Here is a 26,551-nt window from a genome sequence, read left to right on the forward strand (position 1 = left end):
ATTACTTTACTACAACCAGGCAATCTATTCCGATTCCTGGATGTTTGTCTGGAAGTTTGAGACAGCAGACTGCTGTTATGTAATATAAGAACATACAGTGGGGCAAAAAAGTATTTAGTCAGTCAGCAATAGTGCAAGTTCCACCACTTAAAAAGATGAGAGGCGTCTGTAATTTACATCATAGGTAGACCTCAACTATGGGAGACAAACTGAGAAAAAAAAATCCAGAAAATCACATTGTCTGTTTTTTTTATCATTTTATTTGCATATTATGGTGGAAAATAAGTATTTGGTCAGAAACAAAATTTCATCTCAATACTTTGTAATATATCCTTTGTTGGCAATGACAGAGGTCAAATGTTTTCTGTAAGTCTTCACAAGGATGCCACACACTGTTGTTGGTATGTTGGCCCATTCCTCCATGCAGATCTCCTCTAGGGCAGTGATGTTTTTGGCTTTTCGCTTGGCAACACGGACTTTCAACTCCCTCCAAAGGTTTTCTATAGGGTTGAGATCTGGAGACTGGCTAGGCCACTCCAGGACCTTGAAATGCTTCTTACGAAGCGACTCCTTCATTGCCCTGGCGGTGTGCTTTGGATCATTGTCATGTTGAAAGACCCAGCCACGTTTCATCTTCAATGCCCTTGCTGATGGAAGGAGGTTTGCACTCAAAATCTCACGATACATGGCCCCATTCATTCTTTCATGTACCCGGATCAGTCGTCCTGGCCCCTTTGCAGAGAAACAGCCCCAAAGCATGATGTTTCCACCACCATGCTTTACAGTAGGTATGGTGTTTGATGGATGCAACTCAGTATTCTTTTTCCTCCAAACACGACAAGTTGTGTTTCTACCAAACAGTTCCAGTTTGGTTTCATCAGACCATAGGACATTCTCCCAAAACTCCTCTGGATCATCCAAATGCTCTCTAGCAAACTTCAGACGGGCCCGGACATGTACTGGCTTAAGCAGTGGGACACGTCTGGCACTGCAGGATCTGAGTCCATGGTGGCGTAGTGTGTTACTTATGGTAGGCCTTGTTACATTGGTCCCAGCTCTCTGCAGTTCATTCACTAGGTCCCCCCGCGTGGTTCTGGGATTTTTGCTCACCGTTCTTGTGATCATTCTGACCCCAAGTGGTGTGATTTTGCGTGGAGCCCCAGATCGAGGGAGATTATCAGTGGTCTTGTATGTCTTCCATTTTCTAATTATTGCTCCCACTGTTGATTTCTTCACTCCAAGCTGGTTGGCTATTGCAGATTCAGTCTTCCCAGCCTGGTGCAGGGCTACAATTTTGTTTCTGGTGTCCTTTGACAGCTCTTTGGTCTTCACCATAGTGGAGTTTGGAGTCAGACTGTTTGAGGGTGTGCACAGGTGTCTTTTTATACTGATAACAAGTTTAAACAGGTGCCATTACTACAGGTAATGAGTGGAGGAAAGAGAAGACTCTTAAAGAAGAAGTTACAGGTCTGTGAGAGCCAGAAATCTTGATTGTTTGTTTCTGACCAAATACTTATTTTCCACCATAATATGCAAATAAAATGATAAAAAAACAGACAATGTGATTTTCTGGATTTTTTTTTTCTCAGTTTGTCTCCCATAGTTGAGGTCTACCTATGATGTAAATTACAGACGCCTCTCATCTTTTTAAGTGGTGGAACTTGCACTATTGCTGACTGACTAAATACTTTTTTGCCCCACTGTACATACTGACATTACTCTGCGCTCCTCCTCCTAGAACTGTCCTCTGCCTTCTACATTACTCTGTGCTCCTCCTAGACCTGTCCTCTGCCTTCTACATTACTCTGTGCTCCTCCTCCTAGACCTGTCCTCTGCCTTCTACATTACTCTGTGCTCCTCCTCCTGGACCTGTCCTCTGCCTTCTACATTACTCTGCGCTCCTCCTCCTCCTGGACCTGTCCTCTGCCTTCTACATTACTCTGTGCTCCTCCTCCTAGACCTGTCCTCTGCCTTCTACATTACTCTGTGCTCCTCCTCCTAGAACTGTCCTCTGCCTTCTACATTACTCTGCGCTCCTCCTCCTAGAACTGTCCTCTGCCTTCTACATTACTCTGTGCTCCTCCTCCTAAAACTGTCCTCTGCCTTCTACATTACTCTGCGCTCCTCCTCCTCCTGGACCTGTCCTCTGCCTTCTACATTACTCTGTGCTCCTCCTCCTAGACCTGTCCTCTGCCTTCTACATTACTCTGTGCTCCTCCTCCTAGACCTGTCCTCTGCCTTCTACATTACTCTGCGCTCCTCCTCCTAGAACTGTCCTCTGCCTTCTACATTACTCTGTGCTCCTCCTCCTAAAACTGTCCTCTGCCTTCTACATTACTCTGCGCTCCTCCTCCTGGACCTGTCCTCTGCCTTCTACATTACTCTGTGCTCCTCCTCCTGGACCTGTCCTCTGCCTTCTACATTACTCTGTGCTCCTCCTCCTAGAACTGTCCTCTGCCTTCTACATTACTCTGTGCTCCTCCTCCTAGACCTGTCCTCTGCCTTCTACATTACTCTGTGCTCCTCCTCCTAGAACTGTCCTCTGCCTTCTACATTACTCTGTGCTCCTCCTCCTAGAACTGTCCTCTGCCTTCTACATTACTCTGTGCTCCTCCTCCTGGACCTGTCCTCTGCCTTCTACATTACTCTGTGCTCCTCCTCCTGGACCTGTCCTTTTGCCTTCTACATTACTCTGCGCTCCTCCTCCTCCTGGACCTGTCCTCTGCCTTCTACATTACTCTGTGCTCCTCCTCCTAGACCTGTCCTCTGCCTTCTACATTACTCTGTGCTCCTCCTCCTAGAACTGTCCTCTGCCTTCTACATTACTCTGCGCTCCTCCTCCTAGAACTGTCCTCTGCCTTCTACATTACTCTGTGCTCCTCCTCCTAAAACTGTCCTCTGCCTTCTACATTACTCTGCGCTCCTCCTCCTCCTGGACCTGTCCTCTGCCTTCTACATTACTCTGTGCTCCTCCTCCTAGACCTGTCCTCTGCCTTCTACATTACTCTGTGCTCCTCCTCCTAGACCTGTCCTCTGCCTTCTACATTACTCTGCGCTCCTCCTCCTAGAACTGTCCTCTGCCTTCTACATTACTCTGTGCTCCTCCTCCTAAAACTGTCCTCTGCCTTCTACATTACTCTGCGCTCCTCCTCCTGGACCTGTCCTCTGCCTTCTACATTACTCTGTGCTCCTCCTCCTGGACCTGTCCTCTGCCTTCTACATTACTCTGTGCTCCTCCTCCTAGAACTGTCCTCTGCCTTCTACATTACTCTGTGCTCCTCCTCCTAGACCTGTCCTCTGCCTTCTACATTACTCTGTGCTCCTCCTCCTAGAACTGTCCTCTGCCTTCTACATTACTCTGTGCTCCTCCTCCTAGAACTGTCCTCTGCCTTCTACATTACTCTGTGCTCCTCCTCCTGGACCTGTCCTCTGCCTTCTACATTACTCTGTGCTCCTCCTCCTGGACCTGTCCTTTTGCCTTCTACATTACTCTGTGCTCCTCCTCCTAGTGTATGTATAATAGCAATGGACTTAAAACTTAACTTTTATTATCTCCAAATGAGAAACATATAGGCTGGGTTCACACTTTGCGGTTTTTACCGGGGAAACGCTGCGATTTTGATGCTGCGGGTCCGCAGCAGTTTCCATAGCGTTTCCATTTACATGTAAACCCTATGGAAACCGCAAACCGCTGTGAACATGCTGCGGGAAAAACCGCGCGGGAACGCAGCGGTTTAAAACCCGCAGCATGTCACTTCTTTGTGCAGAATCGCTGCGATTCTGCACCCATAGGAATACATTGAACCGCTTACTTCCCGCATGGGGCTGTGCCCACGTTGCGGGAAGTAAGCGGCTAATGTGCGGTTCCTACCCGGGGTGGAGGAGAGGAGACTCTCCTCCAGGCCCCAGGAACCATATTTGGGGTGAAAAAAAGAATAAAAATAAAAAATCATGATATACTCAAGCTCTGAAGTCTCAGCGCTGCACGCGGCCGTCTGGTCAGAGTTGCTGTGCGACCAGGACCTGCGGTGACGTCGCGGTCACATGACCGTGACGTCACGAAGGGTCCTTCTCGCACAGCATCTTTGGAACCGGACCGCCGGGTGCAGCGTTGAGGAGATCCGGACGTCAGAGGGTGAGTATAACCAATTTTTATTATTTTTAACATTACTATTGATACTGCATATCGCTGCATATGCAGCATCAATAGTATAGGCGGAAACCCGCAGCGGAAACCGCGGAACAAGCCGCGATAAATCTGCAGGGAGAACCGCAGTTGTTTTGTCCTGCAGATTTATCAAATCCGCTGCGGGAGAACCCGCAGGGACAGGACGCTATGTGTGAACATAGCCATAAAGTGCTCACAAAAATAACCCTAAGTGAAAAAAACGGACATGACACTACGAGACACCATACAGGGGAAAAAAGGGGAAGATAAAAATACTGATGGCAATGAAGGAATGCTCCCGTAGGAACTGTCCCAGAGAGTGTATACACGTGATTCTAGACGAGTAATACAAAGCTCGATCCTGTATCGGAAACAAAAAGAATCCCCACACTAGGCTGGATGTCAATCCTTAAAATACAAGCAAAGACATATTAGCCACAGATGCTGTATAGTACATGCCAGCGTGTAAAAGGAGGTATAGCTGAGAAAACCTCACCCCCAACCAGGTGCAGAGGGGTATACAAGAGGTATTAATGTAGACCCTAACACAGCGTGCTGTATGATATAGATGGAATAATGCCCACTAAATCCTTAAATTAATCCAGCAGTGTGCAATAGTCCTATCACATATTATGCTGGAATAGTGGCGGAAATGACATGAAGCAGCCTACTGCACATCAGGATATAAATAGCAGCAATATGTAGACAGCTCAAATAACATGCCTAGGTTCCTATATGATGGCGGGCTAAATACCCATCTCTTGCCTCATATAACCAAGGAAACCTAAAGCAATAATGCATATGGCCACACACTTTCACCTGCAATGAGAGACCACGCACCCCCTATATAGCATATGACAGCACCAAGAGGTTAATCATCATCTGCGTTGCTCTCAATATCAAGCGGTGATAAGGTTAGATCTCACCCAGTTCCCGGAAAGGCTGTACCATATCCATATGAGGTTCCAAGCGCTTTCAAAAGTGGGGAGCGGGTGGTGAGCTTCTATAGCGTCTTCCGACGCGTTTCATCCTATCATGGATTCATCAGGGGAGTGTAGACGATGGCTGCAAATAGCTGCGTTACCTGGTTCCCGACTGTGTCTTTTACAAGTAGTCCGAAAACCGGAAGTACATCAGACGCTGAAAACCAGCTGGCGCCGCGCATGACACACCTACTCGACTGGAACGCATATGTGGAGCGCACATAGTGCGCCTGCGTGTAAGATGATCAGTAGGCCACACGTCGAAGGTCAGCTGACCACCACGCGCGACCCACCCCTTATGCCCAGAATACATAGCCGCCCCTGTGTAGCGCATATAATGGAGCGCATATGGTGCGTTTGCGTATGACATGCCGGGCTAGACGAATAAACAGTATACTATACACCTGTTCTTCCAATGTCCAGGTGAAAGTATGGAATATCGCCCATGTATGAATAGTCCCGAGAAAAAGACATCTGAGGCTATGTTCACACTTTGCGTTGTCCTTCTGCGGGTTCTCCCGCAGCGGATTTGATAAATCTGCAGGGCAAAACAACTGCGGTTCTCCCTGCAGATTTATCGCGGTTTGTTCCGCGTTTTCCGCTGCGGGTTTCCGCCTATACTATTGATGCTGCATATGCAGCAATATGCAGTATCAATAGTAATGTTAAAAATACTAAAAATTGGTTATACTCACCCTCTGACGTCCCGATCTCCTCAACGCTGCACCCGGCGGTCCGGTTCCAAAGATGCTGTGCGAGAAGGACCCTTCGTGACGTCACGGTCATGTGACCGCGACGTCACCGCAGGTCCTGGTCGCACAGCAACTCTGACCGGATGGCCGCGTGCAGCGCTGAAGACTTCAGAGGGTGAGTATAACATGATTTTTTATTTTTTAACCCCAAATATGGTTCCCAGGGCCTGGAGGAGAGTCTCCTCTCCTCCACCCTGGGTAGGAACCGCACATTATCCGCTTACTTCCCGCAACGTGGGCACAGCCCCATGCGGGAAGTAAGCGGTTCAATGTATTCCTATGGGTGCAGAATCGCAGCGATTCTGCACAAAGAAGTGACATGCTGCAGGTTGTAAACCGCTGCGTTCCCGCGCGTTTTTTCCCGCAGCATGTGCACAGTGGTTTGCGGTTTCCATAGGGTTTACATGTTACTGTAAACGCTATGGAAACTGCTGCGGACCCGCAGCATCAAAATCGCGGCGGTTCCGCGGTGAAAACCGCAAAGTGTGAATATAGCCTAATAAAGCAAGTCATGGGACTGATCTCTTGTCTGTGTATTTGTCATAAGACTACTGTGAAGCCCCCTGTGGAGATAGATAAAGGGGCTTGACATGTTGTCTATATTGTGGTTATTAAATTAAATCATAATAAGTATGATTAAAAAAAAAGGGACATACACAAACGAGATAGACAGGATAAATGTTGATAAAGTTAACAAGATTCCCATTAAATCCTAACGGTATGATTCAGGCTTTACTTCTTTTTTAAAAAAATTCAAAAAAAGGGTTTTTTTTTTCTCTCAAAAAACAGAAGGATACTGAGCTTAATAAGCTCAGGAGCTTAATAAAGCCAATAAAAAAGAGCTTAATAAGCCAATAAGACACATTAAATACAAAAAGTACTGGACAAAATGAAGGGTACGTACTTGGTTGTAATTATAGGACAAACAAGTGCGAAACAATGAAAATGCGAAAAAACGGAAAAAACATTACTCTGTGCTCCTCCTAGACCTATCCTTTGCCTTCTACATTACTCTGTGCTCATCCTTTTCCTAGGCCTGTCCTCTACCTTCTACATTGCTCAGTCCTCCTCCTGGACCTGTCCTCTCTCCTCTACGTTACTCTGTGCTCCTCCTTTTCCTAGACCTATCCTCTGCCTTCTACATTACTCTGTGCTCATCCTTTTCCTAGGCCTGTCCTCTGCCTTCTACATTGCTCAGTCCTCCTCCTGGACCTGTCCTCTCTCTTCTACGTTACTCTGTGCTCCTCCTTTTCCTAGACCTGTCCTCTGCCTTCTACATTACTCTGTGCTCCTCCTCCTAGACCTGTCCTCTGTTTCTACATTTCTCAGTCCTCCTCCTAGATCTGTCCTCTGTCTTCTACGTTACTCTGTGCTCCTCCTTTTCCTAGACCTATCCTCTGCCTTCTACATTATTCTTGCTCCTCCTCCTGGACCTGTCCTCTGCCTTCTACATTATTCTATGCTCCTCCTCCTGGACCTGTCCTCTGCCTTCTACATTACTCTGTGCTCCTCCTAGACCTGCCCTCTGCCTTCTACATTATTCTATGCTGCTCCTCCTGGACCTGTCCTCTGCCTTCTACATTACTCTGTGCTCCTCCCAGACCTGTCCTCTGCCTTCTACATTATTCTATGCTCCTCCTCCTGGACCTGTCCTCTGCCTTCTACATTACTCTGTGCTCCTCCTAGACCTGTCCTCTGCCATCTACATTACTCTATGCTGCTCCTCCTGGACCTGTCCTCTGCCTTCTATATTACTCTGTGCTGCTCCTCCTGGACCTGTCCTCTGCCTTCTATATTACTCTGTGCTCCTCCTCCTAGACCTATCCTCTACCTTCCACATTATTCTTGCTCCTCCTCCTGGACCTGTCCTCTGCCTTCTACTTTACTCTGTGCTCCTCCTAGACCTATCCTCTGCCTTCTACATTATACTATTCTCCTCCTCCTGGACCTGTCCTCTGCCTTCTACATTACTCTGTGCTCCTCCTCCTATTACTGTCCTCTGCCTTCTACGTTACTCTGTGCTCCTCCTCCTGGACCTGTCCTCTGCCTTCTATATTACTCTGTGCTCCTCCTCCTAGACCTGTCCTCTGTCTTCTACATTTCTCAGTCCTCCTCCTAGACCTGTCCTCTGCCTTCTATATTACTCTATGCTCCTCCTCCTGGACCTATTCTCTGCCTTCTACACTACTCTGTGCTCCTCCTCCTGGACCTGTCCTCTGCCTTCTATATTACTCTATGCTCCTCCTCCTGGACCTGTCCTCTGCCTTCTATATTACTCTATGCTCCTCCTCCGGGACCTGTCCTCTGCCTTCTATATTACTCTATGCTCCTCCTCCTGGACCTGTTCTCTGCCTTCTACACTACTCTGTGCTCCTCCTCCTGGACCTGTTCTCTGCCTTCTACACTACTCTGTGCTCCTCCTCCTGGACCTGTCCTCTGCCTTCTATATTACTCTATGCTCCTCCTCCTGGACCTGTCCTCTGCCTTCTATATTACTCTATGCTCCTCCTCCTGGACCTGTCCTCTGCCTTCTACATTACTCTATGCTCCTCCTCCTGGACCTGTTCTCTGCCTTCTACACTACTCTGTGCTCCTCCTCCTGGACCTGTCCTCTGCCTTCTACATTACTCTGTGCTCCTCCTCCTGGACCTGTCCTCTGCCTTCTATATTACTCTGTGCTCCTCCTCCTGGACCTGTCCTTTGCCTTCTATATTACTCTGTGCTCCTCCTAGAACTGTCCTCTGCCTTCTATATTACTCTGTGCTCCTCCTAGAACTGTCCTCTGCCTTCTACATTACTCTGTGCTCCTCCTCCTGGACCTGTCCTTTGCCTTCTATATTACTCTGTGCTCCTCCTCCTGAACCTGTCCTTTGCCTTCTATATTACTCTGTGCTCCTCCTCCTGAACCTGTCCTTTGCCTTCTATATTACTCTGTGCTCCTCCTAGAACTGTCCTCTGCCTTCTATATTACTCTGTGCTCCTCCTAGAACTGTCCTCTGCCTTCTACATTACTCTGTGCTCCTCCTCCTGGACCTGTCCTTTGCCTTCTATATTACTCTGTGCTCCTCCTCCTGAACCTGTCCTTTGCCTTCTATATTACTCTGTGCTCCTCCTCCTGAACCTGTCCTTTGCCTTCTATATTACTCTGTGCGCCTCCTCCTGGAACTATCTTCTGCCTTCTACATTATTCTATGCTCCTCCTCCTAGACCTGTTCTCTGCCTTCTACATTGCTCAGTCCTCCTCCTAGACCTGTCCTCTGCCTTCTATATTACTCTATGCTCCTCCTCCTGGACCTGTCCTCTGCCTTTTACACTATTCTGTGCGCCTCCTCCTGGACCTGTCCTCTGCCTTCTACATTACTCTGTGCTCCTCCTCCTGGACCTGTCCTCTGCCTTCTACACTACTCTGTGCTCCTCCTCCTGGACCTGTCCTCTGCCTTCTCCATTACTCTGTGCTCCTCCTCCTGGACCTGTCCTCTGCCTTCTACATTACTCTGTGCTCCTCCTCCTAGACCTATCCTCTGCCTTCTACATTACTCTGTGCTCCTCCTTTTCCTAGACCTGTCCTCTGCCTTCTACATTGCTCAGTCCTCCTCCTAGACCTGTCCTCTGCCTTCTACATTATTCTTGCTCCTCCTCCTCCTGGACCTGTCCTCTGCCTTCTACATTACTCTGTGCTCCTCCTCCTAGACCTGTCCTCTGCCTTCTACATTACTCTGTGCTCCTCCTCCTAGACCTGCCCTCTGCCTTCTACATTACTCTGTGCTCCTCCTCCTAGTCCTGTCCTCTGCCTTCTACATTACTCTGTGCTCCTCCTCCTAGACCTGTCCTCTACCTTCTACATTACTATGTGCTCCTCCTCCTAGACCTGCCCTCTGCCTTCTACATTACTCTGTGCTCCTCCTCCTAGTCCTGTCCTCTGCCTTCTACATTATTCTTGCTCCTCCTCCTCCTGGACCTGTCCTCTGCCTTCTACATTATTCTATGCTCCTCCTCCTGGACCTGTCCTCTGCCTTCTACATTACTCTGTGCTCCTCCTCCTAGACCTGCCCTCTGCCTTCTACATTACTCTGTGCTCCTCCTCCTAGTCTTGTCCTCTGCCTTCTACATTATTCTTGCTCCTCCTCCTCCTGGACCTGTCCTCTGCCTTCTACATTATTCTATGCTCCTCCTCCTGGACCTGTCCTCTGCCTTCTACATTACTCTGTGCTCCTCCTCCTGGACCTGTCCTCTGCCTTCTACATTACTCTGTGCTCCTCCTCTTGGACCTGTCCTCTGCCTTCTACATTACTCAGTGGATGGGACGTCCGTTCCCTCTGGCGTACAGTTGATCTCTTCCAAACCTGTAATGACAGTCCCTGATACATTTTCTGGAGAGAAATAAACAGTTTAGGAAGAGCTGTAGGCTGTGTTTTACCCTGTGACCCCTCTCGTCTGGGGAGGAGTGCCAGCAGGTGGGAATTACCATGTCCTTGTTGCATGGGGGTCCTGAACCTGGGTACTTTCTTTGTCCCTCCCTTTGAGTATCTGATGTTGTAGGCCGGTTAACGATGCAACTATTTTTTTTATTCCTTATGTCCATGGTCTTACAGCAACTCCAGGTAGATGGCGAAAATTTCAATGCCCCTTGTCCACAAGATCCCAACGTGGGGCTGGTACATCCACTGCAATACTCACGGTCTCTCAACTTTTGGTTGGCCCACAGCTTTTGTATCTCCCACCAGCATAGTCTGTAGTCAGTCCATGCCCCTCCAGACGACAGATACCTCTACTGTAGCACATGTATCCAGCTCCAGCCCCCACCAACAGTCCATACGATAATTCCTCAAATCCACGTGACAGATACCATGACTGTAGGAAGTGTATCTAGCTCCAGCCAGAGACAACATATAGTACAGTTCAAGCAAGTACACTTTACCTGGCTCGCCAAGGATTAGAAACTATTGTGACTTCTGGGCATCCAGGGACAACTACCCCAACTAGTAGCACCCCGCTTTTGGCGGGCACCCACAGAGAGGAAGTAGCTGCAAGCTTAGGAGGCTGGCCGACTAGTTGGGTATATCGCCAGGTGACATGATTGTCCCAACCTGGGTTCACTGATGGGCATTGGAGCAGATCTGTATTCCACCAGATGGACCCATCATTTCCCTGGGCAGTTCCTTGAAGAGTCTCTCTGTAGAGGGAGTCGGAGAATTTCTACCCACATCACCGTTTCAGGACATTCTTCCACAGGATTGGTGTGAGGTGATCTTTCATTGTTTGATTGTTCAATTAACCTATTCATCTTAAATTGTGTAGATTCGTAACCTGCAGTGGGCTGATGCAATACATAACCAGCGGGCATTCACAAATTAACATACAACTGTCCACGTGCAGGCTCCTATGAAACAGTGGTTCAATTGAGGCTTGTAAGACACAGTCAAAACAGTCAATGTCGACCCTTTAGCAAGCCTTGTCACATGACTCAGGATAAGTCTGCATGTCTGCAAATTGAGATTCTGGTTTGGCTTTTATCCTAAGTCATGTGACAAGGCTCGGTAAAGGGTCGACATTGACAGTTAGGATCGCTACTTCCAATAGGGGGCACTAGAGTTCTAGTCCTCTTCCTCTCTGAAGAGACAATTTGCATATTTCCCAGAGGAGCATTGCGGCTTTAAGTCTCCTCACCTCGACATGCTTAACATGTCACTCTCCACAAGGAGAAACGATACTTCTTGGATCCCGGTCAGACGCCTCTCAATCAGCCAAACCAGATCTCCACTTTGCACTGACGAGGGGCAGTACCCCGAAACAGGATAAAAGCCAAAACAGAATCTCAATCTGCAGACACTAAGTCATGTGACAAGGCTCGTTAAAGGGTCGACATTGACTGCTAGGGTCGCTACTTCCAATAGGGGGCACTAGAGTTCTAGTCCTCTTCCTCTCTGAAGAGACAATTTGCATATTTCCCAGAGGAGCATTGCGGCTTTAAGTCTCCTCACCTCGACATGCTTATCATGTCACTCTCCACAAGGAGAAACGATACTTCTTGGATCTCGGTCAGACGCCTCTCAATCAGCCAAACCAGATCTCCACTTTGCACTGATGAGGGGCAGTACCCCGAAACAAGTGTCTGCAAATTGAGGTTGTGGTTTGGCTTTTATCCTAAGTCATGTGACAAGGCTCGTTAAAGGGTCGACATTGACTGCTAGGGTCGCTACTTCCAATAGGGGGCACTAGAGTTCTAGATCTCTTCCTCTCTGAACAGACAATTTGCACAGTTCTTTATATCAAATGTATAGAAATTCTACTGGGCCTAATAATTTGGAGCAGTGCATTGTGGGGTTTTATTTATTTTGCAGATTATACTGTTATTATTGGGAGGTTTCTTCAATAACATTCGATGTATAATCTAACGGGCGATGACTTATTAGACTGACTGTCATTTGCATAATAATTTGGCACACGGTGCAGTTTGTTTCCGCTGCTCCCTACTGTCCTGCAGGTTCTGCATTTGCCGTTCTCTCCTACCACATCGTATCAGTAGGGAGCGGCGGGCTCAGGTCCTTCAGTAGAGCAGGGAGCAGCTGTGACCCTTGTAGGACGGGATCCGCAGTGATCCGCTGTCCGCACAGATTACCGGCTGCTTGTTTATATATTTAGTATTAGGTGGGTGCAGGCGTCACTTCTTGCCTGTGACAAAACACAGCTGTGGAGGATTAGGCAGCTGTGTCTACCAGAAAGACCGCCGGAGGTAAAGCCCCCCGGGCCAGTGTAAGCGGAGAGGGGGATTGTGTGATACGGTGATGTATACGGAGGGGGATTGTGTGATACGGTGATGTATACGGAGAGGGGGATTGTGTGATACGGTGATGTATATGGAGGGGAATTGTGTGATACGGTGATGTATACGGAGAGGGATTGTGTGATACGGTGATGTATACGGAGGGGGATTGTGTGATACGGTGATGTATACGGAGAGGGATTGTGTGATACGGTGATGTATACGGAGAGGGGGATTGTGTGATACGGTGATGTATACGGAGAGGGATTGTGTGATACGGTGATGTATACGGAGAGGGGGATTGTGTGATACGGTGATGTATACGGAGGGGGATTGTGTGATACGGTGATGTATACGGAGAGGGATTGTGTGATACGGTGATGTATACGGAGAGGGATTGTGTGATACGGTAATGTATACGGAGAGGGGGATTGTGTGATACGGTGATGTATACGGAGAGGGGGATTGTGTGATACGGTGATGTATACGGAGGGGGATTGTGTGATACGGTGATGTATACGGAGAGGGGGATTGTGTGATACGGTGATGTATACGGAGAGGGGGATTGTGTGATACGGTGATGTATACGGAGGGGGATTGTGTGATACGGTGATGTATACAGAGAGGGATTGTGTGATACGGTGATGTATACAGAGAGGGATTGTGTGATACGGTGATGTATACGGAGAGGGGGATTGTGTGATACGGTGATGTATACGGAGGGGGATTGTGTGATACGGTGATGTATACGGAGAGGGGGATTGTGTGATACGGTGATGTATACGGAGGGGGATTGTGTGATACGGTGATGTATACGGAGAGGGGGATTGTGTGATACGGTGATGTATACGGAGAGGGGGATTGTGTGATACGGTGATGTATACGGAGAGGGGGATTGTGTGATACGGTGATGTATACGGAGGGGGATTGTGTGATACGGTGATGTATACGGAGAGGGGGATTGTGTGATACGGTGATGTATACGGAGAGGGGGATTGTGTGATACGGTGATGTATACGGAGGGGGATTGTGTGATACGGTGATGTATACAGAGAGGGATTGTGTGATACGGTGATGTATACAGAGAGGGATTGTGTGATACGGTGATGTATACGGAGAGGGGGATTGTGTGATACGGTGATGTATACGGAGGGGGATTGTGTGATACGGTGATGTATACGGAGGGGGATTGTGTGATACGGTGATGTATACGGAGAGGGGGATTGTGTGATACGGTGATGTATACGGAGAGGGATTGTGTGATACGGTGAAGTATATGGAGAGGGATTGTGTGATACGGTGATGTATACGGAGGGGGATTGTGTGATACGGTGATGTATACGGAGAGGGATTGTGTGATACGGTGATGTATACGGAGAGGGATTGTGTGATACGGTGATGTATACGGAGAGGGGGATTGTGTGATACGGTGAAGTATATGGAGAGGGATTGTGTGATACGGTGATGTATACGGAGGGGGATTGTGTGATACGGTGATGTATACGGAGAGGGGGATTGTGTGATACGGTGAAGTATATGGAGAGGGATTGTGTGATACGGTGATGTATACGGAGGGGGATTGTGTGATACGGTGATGTATACAGAGAGAGGGATTGTGTGATACGGTGATGTATACGGAGGGGGATTGTGTGATACGGTGATGTATATGGAGGGGGATTGTGTGATACGGTGATGTATACGGAGGGGGATTGTGTGATACGGTGATGTATACGGAGAGGGATTGTGTGATACGGTGATGTATACGGAGGGGGATTGTGTGATACGGTGATGTATACGGAGGGGGATTGTGTGATACGGTGATGTATACGGAGGGGGATTGTGTGTTACGGTAGTATATACTAGGTTATCTATATATCTATAGTATAATCTGGGTCTAATGCTGGAAAGTGGTGGGATTACCACTGCCACCAGGGATGATGCCGCCATGATGGCGTGTGTTCTTAGAGTGCCTGGCGGTCTTATATGTGAGTTCTTGGAGCACAGTTGCTGGATGATAATCAGGGACCTAGGGACCTTCACATCTCTCCGATCTGTTACTGGAAAAACAAGCGCGGCCGAATGTTCCATCTACAGCTGCTGCTTTCTGCATGCCAGCGGAAATAGCTATTCCCAAAAGTGCGTGAAAAAGAAAAAACATGTCTCCCTCCAGAGCCCGAGTGCTGAAAATACCTCTGGCCACAAGATCAGGCCTTCGGGGATTTTCCTGGACTCATCTGGTAGGTGACCAGCACCAATCTGCACAGAGATGAGGATTTTGACCGTACCTGGATTGGGGCCCGTGGTGACCGTTCCTGGACTGGGGCCCGTGGTGACCGTTCCTGGACTGGGGCCCGTGGTGACCGTACCTGGATTGGGGCCCGTGGTGACCGTACCTGGATTGGGGCCTGTGGTGACCGTTCCTGGACTGGGGCCCGTGGTGACCGTTCCTGGACTGGGGCCCGTGGTGACCGTACCTGGATTGGGGCCCGTGGTGACCGTACCTGGATTGGGACCCGTGGTGACCGTTCCTGGATTGGGGCCCGTGGTAACCGTACCTGGACTGGGGCCCGTGGTGACCGTACCTGGATTGGGGCCCGTGGTGACCGATCTTGGACTGGGGCCCGTGGTGACCGATCTTGGACTGGGGCCCGTGGTGACCGATCTTGGACTGGGGCCCGTGGTGATCTTTCTTGGACTGGGGCCTGTGGTGACCGTTCTTGGACTGGGGCCCGTGGTGACCGATCTTAGACTGGGGCCCATGGTGACCGATCTTAGACTGGGGCCCGTGGTGACCGATCTTAGACTGGGGCCCATGGTGACCGTTCCTGGACTGGGTCCTGTGGTGACCGATCTTGGACTGGGACCCGTGGTGACCGTTTCTGGATTGGGGCCCGTGGTGATCGTTCATGGACTGGGTCCTGTGGTGACCGATCTTGGACTGGGACCCGTGGTGACCGTTTCTGGATTGGGGCCCGTGGTGACCGTTCCTGGACTGGGTCCTGTGGTGACCAGTCTTGGACTGGGACCCGTGGTGACCGATCTTGGACTGGGACCCATGGTGACCGTTTCTGGATTGGGGCCCGTGGTGATAGTTCATGGACTGGGTCCCGTGGTGACCGATCTTGGACTGGGACCCATGGTGACCGTTTCTGGATTGGGGCCCGTGGTGATCGTTCATGGACTGGGTCCCGTGGTGACCGATCTTGGACTGGGACCAGCTGATTCATCAGAGCCCCCTGATAGCACAGCAGTTTGGAGTCCGGCCCCATATTGTCCCCCTCAGCCCCTTCTAGATCCCTGGCCTCCATGCTGACAGCGAGCAGCGGATTCTGCTGAGGAGATGGAAATCTGCTGAATTGTACATGAGCGCGGCGGTAACACTGATGCGGCGATGACCTTCTCACAGGATCTTCTCTTTCACGGTGCCCAGAATATATTTACCACTGGCTGCAACCCGAGCTGTGAAAACAAAGCGTTACCATGGCCGCGCCACACACGATCCTGACCTGAGAGGAAGCAGAAAGCCGCACAGCGGAGGCAAGCAAAGATGACACCGTCCCTAGGTGCAGCGAGGACCCGGGGCCGTACACCTGGTCGTAGGGAGGAATCTGTGCAGAAACGACTGAATGGCTGATGCCGGGGACTCTGCTGCCGGGGTCTCTGCTGCCGTGGTCTCTGCTGCCGGGGACTCTGCTGCCGGGGCCTCTGCTGCCGGGGCCTCTGCTGCCGGGGTCTCTGCTGCCGGGGTCTCTGCTGCCGGGGCCTCTGCTGCCGGGGCCTCTGCTGCCGGGGTCTCTGCTGCCGTGGTCTCTGCTGCCGGGGACTCTGCTGCCGGGGCCTCTGCTGCCGGGGCCTCTGCTGCCGGGGTCTCTGCTGCCGGGGTCTCTGCTGCCGGGGCCTCTGCTGCCGGGGCCTCTGCTGCCGGGGTCTCTGCTGCCGGGGACTCTGCTGCCGGGGTCTCTGCTGCCGGGGTCTCTGCTGCCGGGGACTCTGCTGCCGGGGACTCTGCTGCCGGGGCCTCTGCTGCCGGGGTCTCTGCTGCCGGGGTCTCTGCTGCCGGGGACTCTGCTGCCGGGGTCTCTGCTGCCGGGGTCTCTGCTGCCGGGGTCTCTGCTGCAGGGGTCTCTGCTGCCGGGGTCCGATTGCCATTCACATGGATAGAGAAATTGATAACATTTTATATGTAAAATGGCCCCAACATATAAATACTGAGAATTAAAACCTGTCCACACCCCTACATCAATCTGTTCCATAAACTGAAAAATAGCCTATATCAACGCAGTCCCTCTATAATATAGGACCCTACAGTGGTGGAATAAGTATTTGATCCCTGGCTGATTTTGTAAGTTTGCCCACTGACAAAGACATGAACAGTCTATAATTTTAATATTGAGAGATAAAATATCAAAAATAAAGTCCAGAAAATCACATTGTATAAGTTATATACATTTATTTGCATTTTGCAGTGAGAAATAAGTATTTGATCCCCTACCAACCATTAAGGCCGGCGTCACACACAGCGTAAAACAATACGGTCCGTATATTACGGCCGTAATACGCTGAAAAGTCCCGAAAAAAGTGGTCCGTAGCTCCTCCGTAGGCAGGGTGTGTCAGCGTTTTTTGCGCATGGCATCCTCCGTATGTAATCCGTATGGCATCCGTACTGCGTGGTTTTCTCGCAGGCTAGCAAAACCAACATACCGCTATAGAAGTGATCCATGTGTCCCAAAAAGAAAAGAAAATATATATATACTGTCTATATATATATATATATATATATGTCAGTAGACACATATATTAGAGAGAAAAGCCGGTAATTCAGTGCGGTGTACAGTAAAATCACACTGACAGCTTACAGTAGAATAGGTAGAATAAATGTGTACACATAGATTAGGTATATATATATATATATATATATGTCAGTGAGACACATATATGTATATATATTAATATTTATTCCAGCGCTAGACAGCTTGAAAGCCGGTAATTCAATTACCGGCTTTTTCCTTCTCCTTCCTAAAACCCGACATGATATGAGACATGATTACATACAGTAAACCATGTCTTCTCTCCATTTTTTTTGCAGATTCCACACTACTAATGTCAGTAGTGTGTATCTGCAAAATTTGGCCGTTCTAGCTCTTAAAATAAAGGGTTAAATGGCGGAAAAAATTGGCGTGGGCTCCCGCGCAATTTTCTCCGCCAGAGTAGTAAAGCCAGTGACTGAGGGCAGATATTAATAGCCTGGAGAGGGTCCACGGTTATTGGCCCCCCCCTGGCTAAAAATATCTGCCCCCAGCCACCCCAGAAAAGGCAGATCTGGAAGATGCGCCTATTCTGGCACTTGGCCACTCTCTTCCCATTCCCGTGTAGCGGTGGGATATGGGGTAATGAAGGGTTAATGCCACCTTGCTATTGTAAGGTGACATTAAGCCTAATTAATAATGGAGAGGCGTCAATTATGACACCTATCCATTATTAATCCAATTGTAGTAAAGGGTTAAATAAAACACAAACACATTATTTAAAATTATTTTAATGAAATAAAAACAATGGTTGTTGCAGTATTTTATTCAACGCCCAATCCAGTCACTGAAGACCCTCGTTCTGTGAGTAAAAAAACATAATAAACCAACAATATACAGGGAGCTTTCTAGGTAATTTCCCACGATCTATGAACAGCCAGCAGAGGGCGCCTCACCGCAAATGAAGCTAAATATAGATCATTGATCTATTTTTAGCCTCATTCCCTGGGGTTTTGCAGCGAGGAGCAGCCTGCATTAGCACAGCTCCTTGCTGCAAAATGTTTTAACCCCTTCAGAAGGATTTACATCGTTGGACGTTACAGATCTGCGGAGGGTAAGTATATTGTTGGTTTATTATGTTTTTTTACTCACAGAACGAGGGTCTTCAGTGACTGGATTGGGCGTTGAATAAAATACTGCAACAACCATTGTTTTTATTTCATTAAAATAATTTTAAAAAATGTGTTTGTGTTTTATTTAACCCTTTACTAGTATTGGATTAATAATGGATAGGTGTCATAATTGACGCCTCTCCATTATTAATTAGGCTTAATGTCACCTTACAATAGCAAGGTGGCATTAACCCTTCATTACCCCATATCCCACCGCTACACGGGAATGGGAAGAGATTGGCCAAGTGCCAGAATAGGCGCATCTTCCAGATGTGCCTTTTCTGGGGTGGCTGGGGGCAGATATTTTTAGCCAGGGGGGGGCCAATAACCGTGGACCCTCTCCAGGCTATTAATATCTGCCCTCAGTCACTGGCTTTACTACTCTGGCGGAGAAAATTGCGCGGGAGCCCACGCCAATTTTTTCCGCCATTTAACCCTTTATTTTAAGAGCTAGAACGGCCAAATTTTGCAGATACACACTACTGACATTAGTAGTGTGGAATCTGCAAAAAAAATGGAGAGAAGACATGGTTTACTGTATGTAAACCATGTCTCAAATCATGTCGGGTTTTAGGAAGGAGAAGGAAAAAGCCGGTAATTGAATTACCGGCTTTCAAGCTGTCTAGCGCTGGAATAAATATTAATATATATACATATATGTGTCTCACTGACATATATATATATATATACCTATTCTATGTGTACACATTTATTCTACCTATTCTACTGTAAGCTGTCAGTGTGATTTTACTGTACACCGCACTGAATTACCGGCTTTTCTCTCTAACAGCGCTGCGTATTTCTCGCAAGTCACACTGCTTGTCCGTGTGTAATCCGTATTTTTCACGCTTCCATAGACTTTCATTGGCGTATTTCTTGCGCAGTACGGTGACAAACGCAGCATGCTGCGATTTTGTACGGCCGTAGAAAGCCGTATAATACTGATCAGTAAAATACGGCAAATAGGAGCAGGGGCATAGAGAATAATTGTGCCGTATTTTTTGCGAGTTTTACGGACGTAGATTCTGCGCTCTTACGTCCGTAAAACTCGCATGTGTGACGGCGGCCTAAAGGTACCGTCACACTGAACGAAATCGTTCTGTGTGACAGCGACCAGCGATCAGGCCCCTGCTGGGAGATCGTTGGTCGCTGGGGAAAGTCCAGAACTTTATTTTGTCGCTGGATCTCCCGCTGACATCTCTGAATCGGTGTGTGTGACGCCGATCCAGCGATGTCTTCACTGGTAACCAGGGTAAACATCGGGTTACTAAGCGCAGGGCCGCACTTAGTAACGCGATGTTTACCCTGGTTACCGTTGTAAATGTAAAAAAACAAACACTACATACTTACATTCCGCTGTCTGGTCATGTCCCTCGCCTTCAGCTTCCCGCACTGACTGGTGAGCGCCGGCCGGCCGAAAAGCAGAGCACAGCGGTGACGTCACCGCTGTACTTTACGGCCATCGCTCAGTCAGTGCTGGAAGCTGAAGGCGAGGGACATGACCAGACACCGGAATGTGAGTATGTAGTGTTTGTTTTTTTACATTTACAACGGTAACCAGGGTGAACATCGGGTTACTAAGCGCAGCCCTGCGCTTAGTAACCCGATGTTTACCCTGGTTACCCGGGGACTTCAGGATCGTTGGTCGCTGGAGAGCGGTCTGTGTGACAGCTCTCCAGCGACCAAACAGCGACGCTGCAGTGATTGACATTGTTGTCAGTATTGCTGCAGCGTCGCTTAGTGTGACGGTACCTTAAGAGTTCTGGCTCCTACAGACCAGTTCTGGCTCCTAATCAACTCGTTACCCGCAGACAGCTGTCTTACATAGTCACCTTTATAAAAGACTTCTGTCCACAGACTCATCAGTCAGACTCTAACCTCTACAACATGGGCAAGACCAAAGAGCTTTCTAAAGATGTCAGGGACAAGATCATAGACCGGCACAAAGCTGGAATGGACTACAAAGCCATAAGTAAGACGCTGGGTGAGAAGGAGACAACTGTTGGTGCAATAGTAAAAAAAAATGGAAGAAATACAAAATGTCACTATCGACATCGATCTGGGCCACCATGCAAAATCTCACCTCGTGGGGTATCCTTGATCATGAGGAACGTGATAGATCAGCCTAAAACCACACGGGGGAACTTATTAATGATCTTAAGGCAACTGGGACCACAGTCCCCAAGAAAACCATTGGCAACACATTACAGGGTAAGGCTGCCGTCACACTAGCAGTATTTGGTCAGTATTTTACCTCAGTATTTGTAAGCCAAAACCAGGAGTGGAACAATTAGAGGAAAACTATAATAGAAACATCTGCACCACTTCTGCATTTATCACCCACTCCTGGTTTTGGCTACAAATACTGATGTAAAATACTGACCAAATACTGCGAGTGTGACGGCAGCCTAACGGTTTAAAGTCCTGCAGAGCCCCCAAGGTCCCCGCACTCAAGAAGGCACATGTGCGGCCCGTCTGAAGCTTGCCAATGAACACAGAGTAGTGTCGCTTGCTCTATATATATATATATATATATATATATATAAATATACGAGGGGCGATCCAAAAGTAATGATAATCAATACTAAACACAATGAATATAGTCGAAAAAATGTGAGCCGGCGCGTTATCTTGGTGAAACAACACTCCAGCCCGCAGTTTGCCGCGCCTTTTCTCCTTGATAGCCTCCCGCAATCTTCTTATTTGTTCTGCGTAGTAGGAGCCCGTAATAGTGGCTCCCTTCTCCAAATAGTCCACCATAATAATTCCTTCAGCGTCCCAAAAAACGGACGCCATAACCTTCCCTGCTGAGCTTGACACTTTGAATTTCTTCGGCGTTGGTTCGTCGGCTCGTTTCCACGTCATCGATTGTTGTTTAGTTTTGGGATCAAAGTGGTGGATCCAGGTCTTGTCCATGGTCAAAAAACGTGACAAAAAATGTTCCTTGTCTGCTTGGAACTTTTCGAGATTTGCTATTGAAATGTCAACTCGTTTCTTCTTTTGCTCGTCGGTTAACATTTTTGGCACCCAACGCGCGGAGACCTTTCTCATATGCAATTCTTTTGCAAGGATTCTTTGAATACGGCCATATGAGATCCCTGTGACCTCAGCTACATGCCTGATAGTCACTCTTCGATCTGCCAATACAACTTCTTCAACTTTTTTCACGTTTTGTTCATTGAGGGACGTGGATAGGCGTCCTTGACGATGTTCATCTTCCGTCGATGTTCTTCCCAGCTTAAATTCCTTGGCCCAGCGTGCAACTGTGGAATATGGAGGAGAAGAGTCCCCCAATGTTTCCACCAAGTCGCTGTGTATGTCTTTGGTAGTCATTTTTTTCAAGCAGAGGTATTTGATGACAGCTCTGAGCTCGTTTTTTTCCATTTTGATATTCACTCCTCGGCAGTTCATATTCAAATGAATGTAGCTCCCGGGAATCGTGGTCTATTTAAGTGATTTTTTTTTTCCTGGACTAGTGGGTACCTAAGAGAGAAGAAAACATTTTATTTTAATTTCTGTGTGCAATAGAAATAACTGATTATCATTACTTTTGGATCGCCCCTCGTATATATACACTGTATATACACTGCTCCAAAAAATAAAGGGAACACTACAATCCCACATCCTAGATATCACTGAATGAAATATTCCAGTTGTAAATCTGTATTCATTACATAGAGGAATGTGTTGAGAACAATAAAACCTAAAAATGATTAACGTAAATCACAACTAATATCCCACGAAGGTCTGGATTTGGAATGATGCTCAAAATCAAAGTGGAAAATAAAGTTACAGGCTGATCCAACTTCAGTGGAAATGCCTCAAGACAAGGAAATGATGCTCAGTAGTGTGTGTGGCCTCCACGTGCCTGTATGACCTCCCTACAATGCCTGGGCATGCCCCTGATGAGGCGGCGGATGATCTCCTGAGGAACCTCCTCCCAGACCTGGACTAAAGCATCCGTCAACTCCTGGATAGTCTGTGGTGCAACGTGACGTTGGTGGATGGTGCGAGACATGATGTCCCAGATGTGTTCAATCGGATTCAGGTCTGGGGAACAGGCGGCCAGTCCATAGCTTCAATGCCTTCATCTTGCAGGAACTGCTGACACTCTCCAGCCACATGAGGTCTGGCATTGTCCTGCATTAGGAGGAACCCAGGGCCAACCGCACCAGCATATGGTCTCACAAGAGGTCTGAGGATCTCATCTTGGTACCTAATGGCAGTCAGGCTACCTCTGGCGAGCATATGGAGGGCTGTGTGGCCCTCCAAAGAAATGCCACCCCACACCATTACTGACCCACTGCCAAACCAGTCACGCTGAAGGATGTTGCAGGCAGTAGATCGCTCTCCACGGCATCTCCAGACTCTGTCACGTCTGTGACATGTGCTCAGTGTGAACCTGCTTTCATCTGTGAAGAGCACAGGGCACCGGTGGCGAATTTGCCAATCCTGCTGTTCTGTGGCAAATGCTAAGCATCCTGCACTGTGTTGGACATTGAGCACAACCCCCATCTGTGGACGTCGGCCACTCAGACCATCCTCATGGAGTCAGTTTCTAATCATTTGTGCAGGCACATGCAAATTTTGCAGGGCTCTGGCAGTGCTCCCCCATGTTCCTCCTTGCACAACGGCTGTGGTAGCGGTCCTGCTGCTTGGTTGTTGCCCTCCTATGGCCCCGCCATGTCTCCTGGTGTACTGACATGTCTCCTGGTAGTGCCTCCAGTCTCTGGACACTGTGCTGACAGACAGCAAACCTTCTTGCCACAGCTCGCATTGATGTGCCATCCTGGATGAGCTGCACTACCTGAGCCACTTGTGTGGGTTGTAGAGTCTGTCTCATGCTACCACAAGTGTGAAAGCACAACCAACATTCAAAAGTGACCAAAACATCAGCCAGAAAGCATTGGTACTGAGATGTGGTCTGTGGTCCCCACCTGCAGAACCATTCCTTTATTGAGGGTGTCTTGATAATTGCCAATAATTTCCATCTGTTGTCTATTCCATTTGCACAACAGCATGTGACATTGATTGTCAATCAGTGTTGTTCCTAAGTGGACAGTTTGATTTCACAGAAGATCGATTTACTTGGAGTCATGTTCTGTTGTTTAAGTGTTCCCTTTAGTTTTTTGAGCAGTGTGTATACACACATACAATAATGGAAGAAATAGCACAGCATCAAACATCACATGAGCAGGACCAAATATAAGAAAACGCACATGAATTAACCTATTTGATAAATACAAGTCCAGGGAGGAGGATATAGAGTTAAAGACGTTTTATTCGAGGGACAAAGATATTACCCCCCGATGAAACTGAATGTCAGTGATAAGTGTGGGGAAGTTGTTGTAATGTACAATTCTCCTTGTACAGTGGGGCAAAAAAGTATTTAGTCAGTCAGCAATAGTGCAAGTTTCACCACTTAAAAAGATGAGAGGCGTCTGTAATTTACATCATAGGTAGACCTCAACTATGGGAGACAAACTGAGAAAAAAAAATCCAGAAAATCACATTGTCTGTTTTTTTAACATTTTATTTGCATATTATGGTGGAAAATAAGTATTTGGTCAGAAACAAACAATCAAGATTTCAGGCTCTCACAGACCTGTAACTTCTTCTTTAAGAGTCTCCTCTTTCCTCCACTCATTACCTGTAGTAATGGCACCTGTTTAAACTTGTTATCAGTATAAAAAGACACCTGTGCACACCCTCAAACAGTCTGACTCCAAACTCTACTATGGTGAAGACCAAAGAGCTGTCAAAGGACACCAGAAACAAAATTGTAGCCCTGCACCAGGCTGGGAAGACTGAATCTGCAATAGCCAACCAGCTTGGAGTGAAGAAATCAACAGTGGGAGCAATAATTAGAAAATGGAAGACATACAAGACCACTGATAATCTCCCTCGATCTGGGGCTCCACGCAAAATCCCACCCCGTGGGGTCAGAATGATCACAAGAACGGTGAGCAAAAATCCCAGAACCACGCGGGGGGACCTAGTGAATGAACTGCAGAGAGCTGGGACCAATGTAACAAGGCCTACCATAAGTAACACACTACGCCACCATGGACTCAGATCCTGCAGTGCCAGACGTGTCCCACTGCTTAAGCCAGTACATGTCCGGGCCCGTCTGAAGTTTGCTAGAGAGCATTTGGTTGATCCAGAGGAGTTTTGGGAGAATGTCCTATGGTCTGATAAAACCAAATTGGAACTGTTTGGTAGAAACACAACTTGTCGTGTTTGGAGGAAAAAGAATACTGAGTTGCATCCATCAAACACCATACCTACTGTAAAGCATGGTGGTGGAAACATCATGCTTTGGGGCTGTTTCTCTGCAAAGGGGCCAGGATGACTGATCCGGGTACATGAAAGAATGAATGGGGCCATGTATCGTGAGATTTTGAGTGCAAACCTCCTTCCATCATCAAGGGCATTGAAGATGAAACGTGGCTGGGTCTTTCAACATGACAATGATCCAAAGCACACCGCCAGGGCAACGAAGGAGTGGCTTCGTAAGAAGCATTTCAAGGTCCTGGAGTGGCCTAGCCAGTCTCCAGATGTCAACCCTATAGAAAACCTTTGGAGGGAGTTGAAAGTCTGTGTTGCCAAGCGAAAAGCCAAAAACATCACTGCTCTAGAGGAGATCTGCATGGAGGAATGGGCCAACATACCAACAACAGTGTGTGGCAACCTTGTGAAGACTTACAGAAAACGTTTGACCTCTGTCGTTGCCAACAAAGGATATATTACAAAGTATTGAGATGAAATTTTGTTTCTGACCAAATACTTATTTTCCACCATAATATGCAAATAAAATGTTAAAAAAACAGACACTGTGATTTTCTGGATTTTTTTTTCTCAGTTTGTCTCCCATAGTTGAGGTCTACCTATGATGTAAATTACAGACGCCTCTCATCTTTTTAAGTGGTGGAACTTGCACTATTGCTGACTGACTAAATACTTTTTTGCCCCACTGTATTTGTTGCATTTCACATTTACGTTTGCCAGTTCCAGGTGGATTTCCTTGGATGAATGCTTATCTACCTGTGCTACCGGAAAGATATCTTGGTACCGTGTTAGCCAGTAGATAGAAAAACATTTAGAATTGAGAGTCCTCAGTGGTTGATACCTTTTAATGGTGAACTGAGAAGATGGTAACAAATTGCAGCTTTCGAGACTCCACAGGTCTCTTCATCAGGCAAAGACTAATATAAATTCTATAGAATCACATATTGATGCACAACACACATCTATCCTGTGAGGAGTCTCTCCTCTTGAGGTTTGAGCATGGGCTGGTGTTCTCCTTGTGGTACATTGGTTCTGTGCAGAATTTTAACAGGATTTAACTTGTCTGTATCTGGTGCCTGTCCAAGAATAGTTCTTTTTCGCCTTTATTTTGCTTTGATTCTTTATTTTGCAGTGAGCACTCCCTACTATTTTGGTGGTGCCTGCTTTTTCCAAACTAATTCATTCTTTTGTATCATTGTCATGTTGGAAAAGTGCCACAGTACCTGATATGACATGGGGTGGTTGTGTTTCTCCTTCTCCTGGTTGACGTACCCATGATACGACATGCGCCGGTTGTTTCTCCTCCTCCAGGTTTGTGCACCCCTGATATGACATGGGCAGTTGTGATTCTCCTGCTTTTGGTTGATGTACCCTCTGTAATATGACATAGGGCGCTTGTGTTGCTCTTGGTTGATGTACCCCTGTTATGACATGGGGCAATTGTTTCTTTTTCTCCTGGTTGACATACCCCTGATATGGCTTGGGGCGGTTGTGTTTCTCCTGCACCAGGTTCACATACCCCTGATATCACATGGGGCGGTTGTGTTCCTCTTGCTCCTAGTTTACGCAGCTCTGATATGACATGGGGCTTTTGTGTTTCAACTTCTCCTGGTTGATGTACCCCTGATATGACATGGGGTGGTTGTGTTTCTACTGCTCCTGCTTGATATACCTCTGATT

At 47.7% G+C, this 26,551-nt stretch overlaps 1 protein-coding gene across 6 annotated transcripts in view; it reads left to right on the forward strand.

Annotated features, from left to right (window-relative positions):
- The window catches only part of ATP2B2 (ATPase plasma membrane Ca2+ transporting 2), a 278,639-nt gene that overhangs the window by 53,102 nt on the left and 198,986 nt on the right, over positions 1–26,551 (forward strand). The window lies entirely within an intron of this gene.

Source organism: Ranitomeya imitator, chromosome 8, assembly GCF_032444005.1.
Source record: "Ranitomeya imitator isolate aRanImi1 chromosome 8, aRanImi1.pri, whole genome shotgun sequence".
NCBI classification, from domain to species: domain Eukaryota; kingdom Metazoa; phylum Chordata; class Amphibia; order Anura; family Dendrobatidae; genus Ranitomeya; species Ranitomeya imitator.